The sequence below is a fragment of the Saccostrea cucullata genome, unplaced genomic scaffold (genome assembly GCF_032062105.1).
Source record: "Saccostrea cucullata isolate Sc308-1 unplaced genomic scaffold, CSIRO_AGI_Scuc_v1 ctg2286, whole genome shotgun sequence".
Lineage (NCBI taxonomy): Eukaryota > Metazoa > Mollusca > Bivalvia > Ostreida > Ostreidae > Saccostrea > Saccostrea cuccullata.
This window is the reverse complement of record NW_026937586.1, coordinates 1-17508: the sequence shown is the minus strand read 5'-3', so window position 1 is coordinate 17508 and position 17508 is coordinate 1.

The following is a 17508-nucleotide window of genomic DNA, read 5'->3' as shown; positions in this document are numbered from 1 at the left end:
CCAGTATTCATTACAATTATTTTCTCTTGCAGATGAAACAATCTCCAGACAGATGGGTGGCCCTTGAGCAGAGAATGTTAAAAAGAATTGAAGCATTCAATAAAGAAGATTAAGAAACAGAATGTGTCCAGTTGTTTGTTCATCAATAGAATAACTTGGATAATCATAGTGGTGCTTCCTCAAAATCTGCATGTGTTAAAATCAAGCAGTTTCAAATTAAGATTTAGATAAAGCTCATTAAGTCATTTGCTGGATCAGATTTTGAGATTGTACTTATTGCATTTTTTTGAATACAGTAACAGTGAAACGTTGATGATTAGTTGTACAAATTCATATACAGATCTAAGTATTAGAATTTCCTAATACTTTTCATCAAATGGATTAAAAGAATTGAAAGTCCAGTATACTAGGAAAAATATATAAATTACATCACATGGATTTGATATGAATATATCATGATATTTACATGAAATTCGCATGAAATTCATATGAAAATCTGTAAAGAAAGCAGCAACAATATTCATATGAATTTCGTGCGCATTTTTATTCGCATGATATTCGTGGGAATTTCATGTCAAAATCGCATGATATTTTCATGCGAATATAATGTGTGGTCCTTTTCGTCTCGTTTTCATGCGAAGAATTCGCACGATATTCATGCGAATTTCATATGAAGTTCATGCGAGCCACTTTTGCCTGTGTAAAGCAGAGAGCTACAGATCCAAGCGTTATAAAAACTTTCGATTTACATCGACGATTTTTCGTCGCTCACTATGGGTATTTTTTTGTGTATTTTATACTTTCCCAAGCTTTGGAAATAACTTTAAATGGTACTTAATAATTAATCATACATTCAACTTCTAATTCCTGATCATTTACTTACCTCTCGACGCTAACAAATGGCTGTTTGTGGTTACGGTCTTACGGACGTCAAAATGGAACTCTTTTAAACCGACATTACAAAGCTATATACAGGACTGTTTCGGACCGTTAAAAGGTAAACAAAGTTCATATATAAGAGTTTAAATACATGAACTATTATAGGATACCATTCTAAAAGCATGAGAAAGATTAAACTACATTAAATAAATAGAAATAAATATCTAAAGTAGCGAAAAAAAATCGTCGGCGTAAATCGAAGGTTTTTACAACGCTTGGATCTGTAGCTCTCTATTTTATCTATCCAATTTTTTTCAAGCAGAGAGCTACAGTTCTGCAGCTAGGATACAGATGATTCAGCTGGTCGTCAAGGGAGTGTCTCCCCATACCAAAACAGATTATACAGAATACATGTAGTTTGCATTCTTTTTTGGAAATCAACCAATGAGAGACTATAGAATACAAACAAAATCAACTTATATAATTATTGATTTTTTACGTGCAGTTGAAGAACCTATATCTTTCAACGGCATTAAAGATCATTTAGCAATAAGAGATCGTTTTGGTGACAACGTGTGATGTGACATGGGAACCCAGATTAGATTTTTCTGAAAGACCAGCAACTCTCATTCCAAAGGGTCAAGCACTGAACGAAGAAAAAGTTGCTATCTAACCTGTTATTAATCATGGAGCGAGTGTTCTTACGCCACAACTGTTTTTTCCCTATAAAAAGTGGATTTTAGACAATTAGAATAAGGGACAAGGTATGATAACGGCCGTCTCTGGTCCCTTATTTGATGTAAATATCAGAACACAGCTAAAATTGTGATAGTTTGTAGTTAAGAACTTAAAATGATACTTGTATTAAAAATAGCATTAATTGCATTCAAAGTATACATGGATGTCACAATGGATCCAGAAGTAGGACATTTTCTAGAATGTCCTCAATTCTTGTGAAATTTTAACATATCTGAGATGCACTTTCGTTAAAGCACAAAGCACATTTGATATTTCTATATAAAATATATAAATATGATAAATAGTCGAGCTTGTGCTCTATTTTTTCTGAAACAAAAAGTGCTGTAAAATCGATTGAACTTACACATCGAAATGCCAAATTTCGTTAATTGACATTTTCCAACTTGTCTGTGATTTCTGTGTTTTCCATAACCTTCAACAAATACTCAATTTGTGGCAGAGGGGACAGTATGTTTTATAGTATAAGACCTATGAAAGGACCTAACTGTCTAACCTTGATTCATTACGTCGCCGGTTCGATTTCCACTTTGGACGTGGAAACCGTCCTTCGGATGAGACCGTATAAATCGACGTCCCGTGCCACAGTTGGTGTAAGCACGAATTGTACCATAGTTAGGTGTGATTTCTATTGTTAAAAGTGTGGGTTTTCTGTACTCACACTTTTCTTTAACTCCGCCCATCGAGTTGGGACAAAAGAACTATTTATAAAACTATCATGCACGGTTTTTAAATGAAACAATCATACGGGATTGTTATACCAAATTCAGGAGAGTAAAAAGGAGTAAAAATTTTCAATTATTCAATTTTAAAAAGTTCTGTAAATGAAATATGTTTCAGTAGTTAATTTGAAATGAAGTATATAGACAGTTTTTGAGAGATATAAATTCAATTTTGTGGATAAGAATAATACAGTATGGTTTACTAGCTACTGCATTGTTTACGCTAGTAAACCATACTTGACTATAGTACCGTGACACTTTGATTTTCTTCAGAACTTTCATCGAAAATTTATTTCCTTTTTACAAGAACATTTCTAAACTACTGAAATTCCATTGAATGATGTTAATTTTGGAAGTCAAGTATTTAATTCAAAAAAATCAGCTCGGGTCCTGTCACAATAGCCTAGTGGTAGAGCGTTGGCCTCGTGGTTGGGAGGCGCGGGTTCGATTCTCTTTCGCGGCGCCTTGTCATACATTAGTAACATAATTAAACCAGCAGGCTAAAATAGATTTTTAAAATAGATAAAAAGTTATACTACCACAGATGGTTCTTAATTCTTGCAATGTTCATCTACTTTTTAATGGGGAGCATTCTGTTAAATAAATCAGTATTCATGTACTAAATTATCAATGCTTTTTTAAGTTCTTACCTTCTTTGGAATAGGAACCGGGATCTGCATTTAGGACAACCATCTTTCCGAATGTTCGTTCTAATAATGGTTTATGTTGATCTTCTGTGTCTTCCTCATTATCTGTGTGTGTGTGTGTATAAACAAATATTTTTTTTTTTCGAATTTATGTCACATAGGTATACTAGTATGTAATTAAAGACAGAATGTCAAATTGAGAAACTCTTAAGAGGCCTCGTATACATGTATTACCTCAAATTAGCTCTTTTACAATAACTGCGGTACGACTGTTTTACAAGAAAAGTTGTTTTGTCTTCATGACAGACAATTGCCATTGATTGCATCAAATTTTATAAAAATATATTAACTTCCATGATATGACATATGATCTGTTCAGTGCATATATGTAAATATATGTTATGCAGGTGTTTACAGTAACCTTTTGTGGAATTCGTTTAATGAGGCCAACTGGGTTTTCTATTGCAAAATACTCCGCGAATCATAATAAATCAAAACCTGTTTACTGTTCTAAGCAGCGTTCTTCACCTGATTAAAATAGTTTAACAGAATTTAAAAAGTTGCGGGTTGAAATATTTAATTGCATTTTGATATAAATGATCTTTGAAAGTTTCCATCTGATAGGTACATCGAAGTCAAAGTGTGTCTTCTGACATTATGATAAAGAAAATAATAAAGATGGGTAATTCGATGTTAAACTTGGATTCCCTTATTATGGGCCATCCTACCCCTGCCCGGTCATGATGTTATTAATTAAGAATGTACTCTAACCAAGAATGCTTCCAAATAAGCTTTTCTGGCCCAATATTTATTTAAAATATTTTAAAAGATTTTTTCTTTATATTTAATTATTTTAAAATTGGATTCCTTATTGCCCCCCCCCCCCCCCCAAGGGGTTCATGATTTGATCAATTTACAATCTTCAGTATACCCAAGGATGCTTCCACGTAAATTCAGCAATTCATGTTTTAATAACCCCATGCTATTTACATCTTTTCTTGATTATATCCCCTTGAAAAGGGACTTGGTTCTTTATTTTTAGGATACAAACTTCCTATTGCCCAAAGATGCTTTGTACCATGTTTGGTTAAAATTATCTCAGAGGTTCGTGAAAATGTATAATTGGAAAAGTGGACGGACAGACGGACAATGGTCAAAGGATGGTCAGAATAGCTCTTCTGAGTTTCCAGCTCATATGATATAAAAGTATTGAATTAATGCTCTGAAAATCTAAAATATAGAAACGGACTCTGAAGTCATTGTTTTTATTTCTTATGTATAAATCCTTTGGATCTGTCATATTTTGTAGTTCTCCATTGATTGAGATTTTAATGACATTTTGAGATGCCCATGACAGAAACACGACCACAGTAAAATTTTGTATTAGTCATCATATATTATAATTTGAGCAAAATGTCTTTAGTAGTACACTGTATTTGTGTAATTTGCTTGAGTTTTTATACAATAAAACCCTAGTGGGCTCCATTAAATTGTGCGAAAATATAGAATTGATGTGAATAGAAATAAAACAAAATCATATTCTTTTGACATAAATTTTTCATATTAAAATATGAAAATAGACCCTTTTTGAAAACTTCACGAATTCATATGAACTCTCAATTGTTTTATACAGCATTACAACTCCTACCTCCAATTTCATGAAACATTCCTTTTTTCGCTTTTTTTCTCAACCTCCACAAGATGACTCGTACTATAATAGCAGTCAGGATGAGGAAACAAATAATTCCTATAGTGATGCCTGCTATAACCCCTTTGGATAATGTTCCATTATCCAAACTTCTATCTCTCTAAGAGCTAAAGAGCTCTCTAAAAACATTTAAGAAAATTCTTGTTTACAATTAAAATTCAATGATAACAAATGTTAAATGTAGTAGACAAATTTTAAGTTATATTTTTATTCATTCACCAGTTAAACCGAACATAAATTATTTATTTGAAATCTTATCTCAACACTCTAAAAAAATCATAATTTTAAAGGATAAGTTCTCTCTCTCTCTCTCTCTCTCTCTCTCTCTCTCTCTCTTTTGTATATTACGTGGTGTTTGGACATGCAGGATCTGCATAAAAACATCTTTCATGGGAATTTATTTCTCCACAAGCAGGAACTGTGATAAAACAATGAATTATTGATAAACACATTCCTTTATTAGTGATTCTTCTCATATTTATTGTATCTTTTAAGTAAAGATATATTATATAAATATTGCATGTATTTTTGTGTAACATTGAAAATTTTCCATGGTTTTCTTGGGGTGAAAAATTTCAATGTTACACAAAAATACATGCAATATTTATTATATTATACTGAATGTTTTATGCAAATACATATTTCAGTGAATCGTGCGCGCATAAAATTCGGCACAGTCGCTATTTTTTGGAATACCATCCGTCGTCAAGCAATGTTGACTGTTGCTACGCAGGAGGGCGTGGCTTCATTATTCAGCGGGTAGTAGTGTTTTTTATCAAATGTTTCTCGACGAATAAAATTCAATTAATATACATGAAAGTATAATATTTAAAGATAATGACTGTATATTAAGTGATGGTGCCAATTTGATTTAAACTGAGATTTTTTGGAGCAAAGTCAGACCCAGTTCCTTATTTTTTTCCTTCAAGTTGATATTAAGAAAAAAATACTGTTGCCAATAATATGATTACCACAATATTTCAGCGTTAAATTATTCTCTTTTTGTGTAAAAATATTATTTTCAGTAAAGCACAAGGTATGGTATATATTCAAATTCTACATATTTTTTAAAAATATTATTACTTTTATAAATGCTAATTTTGACACCATAAGCCTGTGCATTTTCCCGTTTTTTTCTTACAAAGTAGCAGAACACACCAATTTTCAATGGAATTTTCTTTCAAATAATATTTTTCACAATCATCATTCATAAAAAAATTTAAGATATATAATTTTTTTATTGAAATGCACACAACATATCCATTAATAATTAAAGTGGGCGACTATGGACACTATTTTCTGAAGGAAAATTACCCTTGAAATGGGTCATTTTGAGGCTTTTTCTGTTTGAAATAGAGAAATGCATCAAATTAATGACGTCATATTTCCAGAATGGCACTCTTTTATGTCATATTTTTTCTGATCTATCACAGTCATGAACTCGACTATTATTTCAGCAAGTTTCAAAGCTATATGATAAACGTGATGACTTTAACTTTTCTATCGTCAACTTCCCTTACTTATGCAGCAATATACCTTCATCACCTGCATACGGAGTATTTATATCTCAGTTGATTCGATACGCAAGAGCATGCTCTACGTATGAACAATTTCTTAAACGAGGTAAATTATTGACAAGCAAGTTGATGAAACAAGAATATCAATAGTCTCGTTTAAAGTCATCATTTCGTAAATTCTATGGTCGATACAATGACCTTGTCAGCAAATACAATTTATCATTGAATAAAATGCTGACTGACGTTTTTCATACCAATTGTTAGTCCATTATTTATACACTGAATAGACCACGGATTTTTTTCCGTTATTTCCTGATTATGACAACGAGCACACGGCGGGTGTGACTGGTCGGCAGGGGATGCTCACTCCTCCATGGCACCTGATCCCACCTCTGATGTTTCGGAGGTCCGTGTTTGCTCTGCTCTTATTTTGTATATTTGTTTAATGGACGTTGAGATTGAATACTGTTCGTTATTTCCATATCCTTCTTTGAAAACATTCAATTTTTAGCATTGATTAAGCTAAAACCATTTCTTCTTCTTATGCATTTTTACAAACTGAGAAAAAATCCCGGAACTATTAATTGTAACCGATTTTTGGGTCATGAATTTCACAAGTTTGATAGAAAGGTCAATGCCTAAGGCCAAAATGAGGACAGCGACCACAAACTTCTCAATTTCGATTCCTTATTAAACGCCTTATGTCGATATACAATCTTCGTTATTGCAATGAAAGGGGCAGCCAAAAAAAACTTTTGTACGCAGCACAGTTAAGGTTTTATATGGAAATATCAGCGATATTTTAAGATAAAAAATACATACTTTATTAGGATGTGCGATTCTTTTAGGGACTTCACTGATATAAAAAAAATATAATGTGGTTTAAATCTACATGTTGGGGACATGTATATTTATTTTTTTCAGACTTGTCACGTGATGTCGACGTCACATGATTTTATTATATACTTGCAGTTTAGAGGTCATCTATAAATTCCAATATTGCAAGGGCATAACCAAGTAAAAAATCTTAGTTTAATTCATAATCCTTTTCAACAGTATATGTAGTTTGTGAAAAGTGCTGCGATCCTATATAAATTCCTTTTTTAATTGTTTATTTTCATTTATTGGAGGCAGGTTAAATATTTTGCTTGTCAACTACAATAAATTTAGCTAAAATAAATTTATTTTCAAAATTTCATGAGGTTCGCAGCACTTTTCAAATAGCTTAATGCCTCTAGAGTTTATGTGTAAAACTTGTCAAGATACATTGAGGGTTCTCTTGCAATAAATCGATTTATTAGGGCCCTTCCATTTCTTTTTCAAAGAAACTGCGTACAAACACACGACAGTATCACTTATTATTACGACATTATTACACATTTATATCCACCAGACAAATGAAAAATTTAAGTTTACTTTCGGTGAATGTAAGGTCTTAATTCGCCGGAAAAAAGAGCAAAAATTTTTACATGGTTAGAAGAGTGTAAAATAGATATAATACTTTATCAAGAAACTTTTGTTGAAAAACATGTAGAAAACTTTAATAGAAAATGGAATGGGAAAATACTTCATGCTTTTTCAGACTCTCCCTATAGTAGAGGTGTTTCTATTCTTTTTAGACGAGAATGTAATGTAGATATTTTAAATGTTCATAAGTCTAAAGATGGCAGGAAAATACTTGTTAAAGCTGACATGAACTCTTAAAAAGCCATCATTTTTCATCTGTGTACGACTTACTACATTCCTGTACCCCTTTGTCCGCTATATTTCTTCGATTCCGCCATATATTTAATCGAAGATTTTTGGCCACCTGTACCTGCTATATACATGTATAGCCTTGTAGAATTGTTTTACTTGAGTGATTTTCTATCCTGGCTGTCGACATGTGCACACCTCCGATAGCATAGTTTTTTAGAAGTCCATAAACTGACCAATACATGTTTGAAAAGTAAAAGTTCAACAAAAACTAGAACTATACCGAGAATAAATTATTTTTGAATGCATTTGTCGCAATAAAGAAAATACACTTACACGGAATACATTCAAGTACATCAAAAATTCCATGCAGGTCAGTCGAGAAAACGCGTCAAACGCAGTGATAAAAATATTTACCTGAATACTGCTATCGTTACAGGGATGTGCACATGTCGAAAGAATTATCCTATTTTACTTTTATTGAAAAATGCATCTCAGAAATCATGTAATCCATTGCTAACTCTACAGTAAAAACTGCTTGGACACACGTGGCCCATGCCGATCATTTTATTTGGTCAGGGAAAATATCAAAGGTTGAAAGTGCCGTGGGGTTGACTGAAGAAAATGCAAATAATTTTTTTGACAAGAATAAACATTACTCTTGTCTGTAAATGGTGTAAATAAAATTTTTGAAAACATGGTTTAACTTCATCATATTTATAATAAAGCATGCATTACTACGAATCATTCACCTTTTGAAGATATGAAGATATTTTCCTGTGAAAGGGGGGGGGGGGTGTAATAAAACATGCATAACACTCATAAAAATAATTCAAGAAAAACGTCTGAATCAGATCGGATTTCTTTATGATCAAATATTATCAAATAAATACTGTGTATTGGCTTTATTAGACCTAATATAATTTGATTTAAAGTTATTTTAATATGATTTAAAGTTATTTATAATTTTATACACAAAGAAAGAAAAAGTGAGCAAATTCACATACCCCACGCTCCCGCAAAATTCGAAGTGCTGAAATTCCCAGAAAAAATAAAGGAATCGTAATTTCCTTGTAATATGCACATCTATACACATTGTGTTCTAAATATCTGCAAAGTTTTTACGAAATTGTTTGCAGCGGTTTATGAGGAGTTGCGCTGACAAAATGCTCATCTCTATATTCAAGATATCGACAAAATCTAAATGCAAAAGTGCGGAAATTCCCGAAAAAATAAAGGATTCGGAATTTCCTGGTGATGTGCAAATCTAGACACACATTGACTCTTATAAATATCTCGAAAGTTCGACAAAACTCTGTTCAGTGGTTTATAAGAAGTTGCGCTAACCAAAAAAAAAGGACTGCCTGAGTGGTCCAAAACATTATACCTCACGCAAATATATACTTGGAATAGACATTGAACATTGCTGCGTAGGTTTAGCCTCCCCCCCCACCCCCCACCCCCACTTTTCACAGACAAGTCGCAGTATAGGTTAAAAAAGAGGAAAGTGTTGATGTTTGGAGAAAAATTTTGTTACTGAAGTTCGAACCTACCTTCCCCTCCCCCTTTCTCCCACACTAAATATGATATTCCTGTTTTAAAAAAGGACATTTTCACTTTTTTTTTAAGCTGGTCAGATTTTTTGAATGTATAAAAAAATTCTTTGCACTTAGCCTCCCCCCTACTTTCAATTTGCTTCCGACACCAATGCGTTTGAGAAGGTATTTGAGAAAGTTCCCAATGTACCTATTCCTGTGATGTATATTTCACGTTTATTATATCCCCCGCTTGAAAAGTGGGAGGGTATATAGTAATAGTTATGTCCGTCCGTCGGTCTGTTACGCTTTGGGGTACCCATCTCTTATCCGCAAATCCTCTTATACCACTTCGTGAAATTTACTAAAACTTTCACAGAATGTTAGGTTTATTACATATTACCATTGTGCACCTCCTATTTTACTTTTTGATCCGACACGTATTTTGGGTTTAGCGACAACAGCAAAATATGGACTTTGCCATTATAACCATATGGGAGACGGGGTATCATTTAGTGAGCTCATTGCTCACAATACATCTAGTTTCTCTTTCAATTTGGCCGTTTGGGTTAACTTCTTGTCCATATTAAAATTATTATTCAATTTATGAAGTTTCCACATCCCGCCTGAAAAAAATTCTTGATCTGTCCTAAGGCTTAATAAATGGTACAGCACACAAAGTGCGTAGGACCTTATACCTATTATTGCCCTGATGGTTACAGAGTGAGAGAGAGAGGGAGAGAGAGGGGGGGGGGTAGTTCAATATACAAAAGAGTAAATAAAAATTTTCCGTTTTCAACCAGTGTCAAGAATCCCTACCCTAGCTTTTAAAATTATCTCCCAAATACTCCTACAGAAATTGTTATATTTTTTATATTTAAAAAAAAAAAAAATTTAAAAACAGCTAGACTATCAGGCAGGGATACTGAAATCTTACGGAAGCCCGTTGGTGCCACGTACAAAAAATATTTTGTCTGGCGGCTGCCACTTATTATTTGGCGGCCGCCACTTATATATCTGGCGGCCGCCAAATAATTATGTGGCGGCCGCCACTTATTATTTGGCGGCCGCCAATTATATATCTGGCGGCCGCCACTTAATATATGGCGGCCGCCACAAAATTTATATGGCGGCCGCCAAATATTTTTCTGGCGGCCGCTACATAATATCTGGCGGCCGCCATATATTTATCTGGCGGCCGCTACATAATAACTGGCGGCCGCCAAATATTTATCTGGCGGCCGCTATATAACTTCTGGCGGCCGCCACATATTTATCTGGCGGTCGCTATATAATATCTGGCGGCCGCCAGATAACACCTGACTTCCTGTTGCGCGCGCATGTTTCAACGTGAGATTTCACGAAGTGGTTGCACCCAAGCACGCTTGGAGAACATAGTTTACAAAACCAACCAAATACAAAAAAGTAAGTAATTTCATTGTAGTGTGATGACTTCCTTTCTCCTTTATTAGTTATATAATAATTTTTGAAAGTATGATACCAAATATCAATAACGGAGCTAAAGTTTTGAAATACTGTTTGCGTGGAATGTAGATTAGACTTTTTAGAAAAAATTTGGAATGAAATAGATGTTCCTTTCTGCATTGTTTTTAAATTGTAAAACATTGTACTTCAGAGTTGTTTCTAAAGTTCTGAGAAAATGAAATAATCACGCGTTCAGGATATCTTAACAATATAAAACATTAACTTAAGAGGACTGTTATGTAAACATATCGGTAAATACGTACTGTATACGCATCATGTTATCTTCTATATGTTTTAGTTTTGGTCACATATTACAGTCAAGCCTGCTATTACAGTAAATGATTACATAGACAAACTTTAGTTATGACCTATGTAGATTTGTGCAAAGTTGGTAATGTACATTTTCGACCAATGCAACGTTTAGATTCGGAATACTTTTTCGAGGTGAAAGATCTATAGTACAACGTCAAAGGAATCGTGCTATATTGACACAAATTAGAACTTCAGCTCTGCTATTGAAAGCAATAGCTTATGTCGCCCCGATTTGGACAAGATATTCTTTTTTTTCATCACTAAAACTATAGCTAAGTTTGGATAACCATCAATTCGTATTAGTCCTTTCAGTACTTTGATTAAAAAATCAAAGTTAAAGAATTTTCATTTTCCCCTGTTTCCATGGCAACTATTGACAATTTGCAATATTTAAGCACAATTACAGATACTTATCATTACATCAATAAAATTCCATGACGAATGTCCAAGGGACCAGAGAGAACACTCGCGGACAAAATTCGTCGCTTTTTACAGGTTTCCATAGCAATGGTATAGCCATTTTGAAGCTGATTGACCACACAACACAACTACAACCAGTGATCGTCTTTTGAGGAAAGTTTCAGGTTATATTGTCCCAGCCATCTCCGAGAAACAGCCTGGAAAATAAAAACATGCATACAATCGCAATATGTCGCCCGACTTCGTTCACAACATATTGCTTGCAATGGCAGACTTTCTAGTTCTTTTTGTCCCCCGCTTGAAAAGTGGGGGATATAAATTTGGGTCTGTCCGTCCGTCCTTCTGTCTGTCTGTCATTCTGTCTGTCTGTCTGTAACGCTTTCGTTTCTACACGAAATTTCGAGAACCCTTTGAGCTTTCGCGTTGAAATTAAGCTTAGCAACTCCCTATGGACTAAAGAAAATCCCTATTGATTTTGGAGTCAAAGGAGTCAAAAGGTTAAAGGTCAATGTCGTAAATTCGATCTGTTATGACACTTTCGTTTTCGAGAAACCTTTGAGCTTTTGCAATGAAATTTAGCTTAGCAACTCCCTGTGGCCCATGGAAGACCCTTATTTATTTTGAGGTCAAAAGATCAAATTTTAAATTTCAAGGTCGTAAATTTATACATTCTGTCTGTGTATAACACTTACCTTTCCAGACGTTATTTCAAGAAGATTTTGAGCTTTTGCAACGTAATTCTATACCAAAACTTCCTGGAACCTCTCTCACCCCTCTCAAAGTGTCCCGACCCGTTTGTTTTATCATTATATATTGTATAACATGTTGCTATTTTTTGCACAGGGGTATGTTGAGAGTTACTACGTATAAAACGGGTTCTCGGCGGACTTTATATTCTTATTACATCTATTAGAACTGTTTAATAAAAGTTAACACGTTTCACACGTGAGAGATGCCGAGTTCGCATCCCAAACGATCCGATTCCTTTTTTTTTTTTGGAAATACATTTTTTTTTACTAAATGATAGTATTCAGCATGTGAGATGAAAAAAAAACTAGTGCTAATTGTAACGGGGACCGTTACAGATGTTCCCCAAACGCTCCCCAACTTCCTTTTGGTGCCACATTCCCTGCACGCTTCATTAAAGAAGACAAACTCTATTCATTTGAGGCTTTAACAACATTTACCCAGGAGAAAGTACCAAGTTCATTCAAATTTTAGAATTCCACGCGTGCGCATGTGAATGCATGTGCGTAATGACCATATCATCTTGTCTATACAATCTATATATATTTTAATATACTAAATATTAAAGTAATTAATCTAAAAGTATTGAAAAAAATACGGTCATTAAACTGTATTTTTGATTTTACTTATTTCACGTGGAAGCACATATACATGGGCATGATGACCATACCTTCTTATAGAAGTCCATTACATCTATTTATGTTCTAAATCCCACCCCGTTTCGTTGAAAACCAAGGGAGTTATAGCTGTTTAAAGTTTCAGCCAATCAGATTGCAGTGCACGTACACGCACGTGTATGCATGTGCATGATGACCATACCATCTTGTAGAAGTCCATTATATCTATCTATGTTCCAAATCCCATCCTGTTTGGTTGAAAACCAAGGGAGTTATAGCTATTTAAAGCATAAGCCAATCAGATTGCAGCGCATGTGCATCCACGCATTTTCATGATAATTGCTATATATTTTATTGTAGGATATCCTAATACATGCCTATGTTTAAAATTTCAAAGGATTTCGTCAAAAAACAAGAAAGATATTGAGACTTTAGTTTCAGCCTATTAGAGCAAAGCGCACGTGCATGCGCGTGAGATCTTGCTTTTTTGACCATGTCATCTTGTCTATGCTTCTAATATATACTTATAATATGAGTTTCAAAGCATTTCATCAATAATTTAAATAGTTACGTCTGTATCAATTATGTTGGACATTTCTCATGTTGCACATGCGAACTCATGCAAGCACACGTGCATGCACATGCTTTCATGGTAATTCTTATATTACAGGCTGTAGATCTCCCTAATGTATGACTATGTTCAAAATTTCAAATGATTTTATCTAAAAACAAGAAAGATATAGAGACTTTAGTTTCAGCCAATCAGAGCATAGCGCACGTGCATGCGCGTGCGATCTTGCTATTTTGACCATGTCATCTTGTGCATACTACTAATATATCCTTACATTATGAGTTTCAAATCATTTTGTTAGAAAAATAGAAAAGTTACGGTTTTATCCATTATATATTGGTCATTTCAAGTTTTGCACGTGCGCGCTCTTGCAAGCACGTGCGCGCAAAATGACCTTGATTCCGCAAATCTACATAACATGTCTACTGACCCTAAAAACATTTCACCTAAATCGGATGTGTAGTTTACAAGATCATTCGCGGACAAAATTTTCCCGAGAAGAAAAATAATAATAATAATAACTAGTGCTAATTGTAACGGGAACCGTTACAGATGTTCCCCAAACGCTCCCCAACTCCCTTTTAGTTCCATATTCCCTGTAATATACTATTTGTGAAAGCATTCAGTCCAAAATTATTAAAAATCACTCATTCAAGTGTATTTCTAATTTCATTCGTTCCAAATGCACGTGCATGATGACCATACCTTCTTGTAGGAGTCCCTTATATTTATTTATGTTCTGAATCCCATCCTGTTTGGTTGAAAAACAAGGGAGTTATAGCCATTTCAAGTGTCAGCCAATCAGATTGCAGCACACGTGCATGCGCGTGATTTCATGATCATTTTTCTATATGGCATTGTAGGATATCCTAATGAATGATTATGTTTTAAATTTCAAAGCATTTCGTCAAAAAACAAAGGAGATATAGTCAATTAAAGTTTCAGCCAATCAGATCGCAGCACACGTGCATGCGCGTAATTTCTTGAAATTTTTTGTATATCATATTGCAGGGCATCCTAATGTATGACTATGTTTTAAATTTCAAAGCATTTCGTCAAAAAACAAAGGAGATATAGTCATTTAAAGTTTCAGCCAATCAGATCGCAGCACACGTGCATGCGCGTAATTTCTTGAAATTTTTTGTATATCATATTGCAGGGCATCCTAATGTATGACTATGTTTTAAATTTCAAAGCATTTCGACAAAAAACAAAGGCGATATAGTCAATTAAAGTGTCAGCCAATCAGATTGCAGCACACGTGCATGCGCGTGATTTCATGAAATTTTTTCTATATCATACTGTAGGATATCCTAATTCATGACTATATTTTGAATTTCAAAGCATTTCATCAAAAAACAGAGAAGATACTGAGATTTTTGTTTTAGCCAATCAGAGCGAAGCGCACGTGCATGCGCGTGAGTTCGTGCTAATTTGACAGTGTCACATTATCAATAGTATTAATATATCTTTATATAATGAGTTTCAAATCATTTCATCAAAAAATGTAAAAGTAATAGCTATTTTAAGTATATCAGTCAATTCACTCATTTCACGCGCACGCACGTGCGTGCGTATGCGCGCAAAATGACCTTCGTTCCGCACACCTACACTACACACCTATTAACCCTAAAAAGGTTTTAGCTCAGTTGGGTGAACAGTTTCTGAGAACACTCGCGGACAAAAAAAGTACAGGAGAAGAAATAAGAAAAAAAATAATAATAATAATAAGAAACAGAGTAAAAACAATATGTTCCCAAACTCCGTTTGGGGAACATAACTAGTGCTAATTGTAACGGGAACCGTTACAGATGTTCCCCAAACGCTCCCCAACTCCCTTTTCGTGCCATATTCCTGTAAGTTTCATTAAAATAGGCAGAATCTATGCATTTAAGACTTAAACAACACTGCATGAGCGTAATGACTATATCAACTTGTCTACACTATTTTACTCATTGCACGTGCACGCACGTGCATGATGACCATACCTTCTTGTAGGAGTCCATTATGCCTGTCTACGTTCTTAATCCCATCTTGTTTGGTTGAAAAACAAGGGAGTTATAGCCATTTAAAGTTTCAGCCAATCAGATTGCAGCGCACGTGCATGCACGTGATTTCACGAAAATTTTTATATATCATATTGTAGGGTATCCTAATGTATGACTATGTTATAAATTTCAAAGCATTTCATCGAAAAACAAAAAAGATATTGAGGTTTTTGTTTCAGCCAATCAGAGCAAAGCGCACGTGCATGCGCGTGAGTTCATGCAAATTTGACCATGTCATCATATCTATACATCTTATATATCCTTATATAATGAGTTTCAAAACATTTCATCAAAAAATATAGAAGTTACATCCATATTAAATATATCAGTCAATTCACTCATTTCACGCGCACGCACGTGCATGCGTATGCGCGCAAAATGACCTTCGTTCCGCACACCTACACTACACAGCTATTAACCCTAAAAAGGTTTTAGCTCAGTTGGGTGAACAGTTTCTGAGAACACTCGCGGACAAAAAAAGTACCGGAGAAGAAATAAGAAAAAAAATAATAACTAGTGCTAATTGTAACGGGAACCGTTACAGATGTTCCCCAAACGCTCCCCAACTCCCTTTTAGTTCCATATTCCCTGTAATATACTATATGTGAAAGCATTCAGTCCAAAATTATTAAAAATCACTCATTCAAGTGTATTTCTAATTTCATTCGTTCCAAATGCACGCACGTGCGTGCACGTGCATGATGACCATACCTTCTTGTAGGAGTCCCTTATATTTATTTATGTTCTGAATCCCATCCTGTTTGGTTGAAAAACAAGGGAGTTATAGCCATTTCAAGTGTCAGCCAATCAGATTGCAGCACACGTGCATGCGCGTGATTTTATGATCATTTTTCTATATGGCATTGTAGGATATCCTAATGAATGATTATGTTTTAAATTTCAAAGCATTTCGACAAAAAACAAAGGCGATATAGTCAATTAAAGTGTCAGCCAATCAGATTGCAGCACACGTGCATGCGCGTGATTTCATGAAATTTTTTCTATATCATATTGTAGGATATCCTAATTCATGACTATGTTTTAAATTTCAAAGCATTTCATCAAAAAACAGAGAAGATACTGAGATTTTTGTTTTAGCCAATCAGAGCGAAGCGCACGTGCATGCGCGTGAGTTCGTGCTAATTTGACAGTGTAACATTATGTACACTATTAATATATCCTTATATAATGAGTTTCAAAGTATTTCATCGAAAAATGTTAAAGTTATGGCTATATTAAATATATTAGTCATTTCACTCATATCACGCGCCCGCACGTGCAGGCGTATGCGTGCAAAATGACCTTCGTTCCGCACACCTACACTACACACCCATTAACCCTAAAAAGGTTTTAGGTCAGTTGGGTGAACAGTTTCTGAGAACACTCGCGGACAAAAAAGTACCGGAGAACAAATAAGAAAAAAAATAATAATAATATTAACTAGGGCTAATTGTAACGGGGACCGTTACAGATGTTCCCCAAACGCTCCCCAACTCCCTTTTGGTGCCATATTTCCTTAAACTCTATCAAATAAGACATACTTTGTGCAATTTAGACTTAAACAATGTTTTCCCAGAAGACTATGAAATATATTTAAATTTTAGCATTACATGCGAGCTCATGTGAATGCATGTGGGTAATGATCATATCATCTTTTCTACACTATGTATATATATTCAAATAGACTTAATATCAAAGCATTAAATCCAGAAGTATTAAAAAATACACTTATTCAAGCATATTTTTAAATTACCCATTTCACGTCACAAGCATGTGCATGATGACCATACCTTCTTGTAGGGGTCCATTATGTCTATCAATATTCTAAATACCATCCTATTTCGTTGAA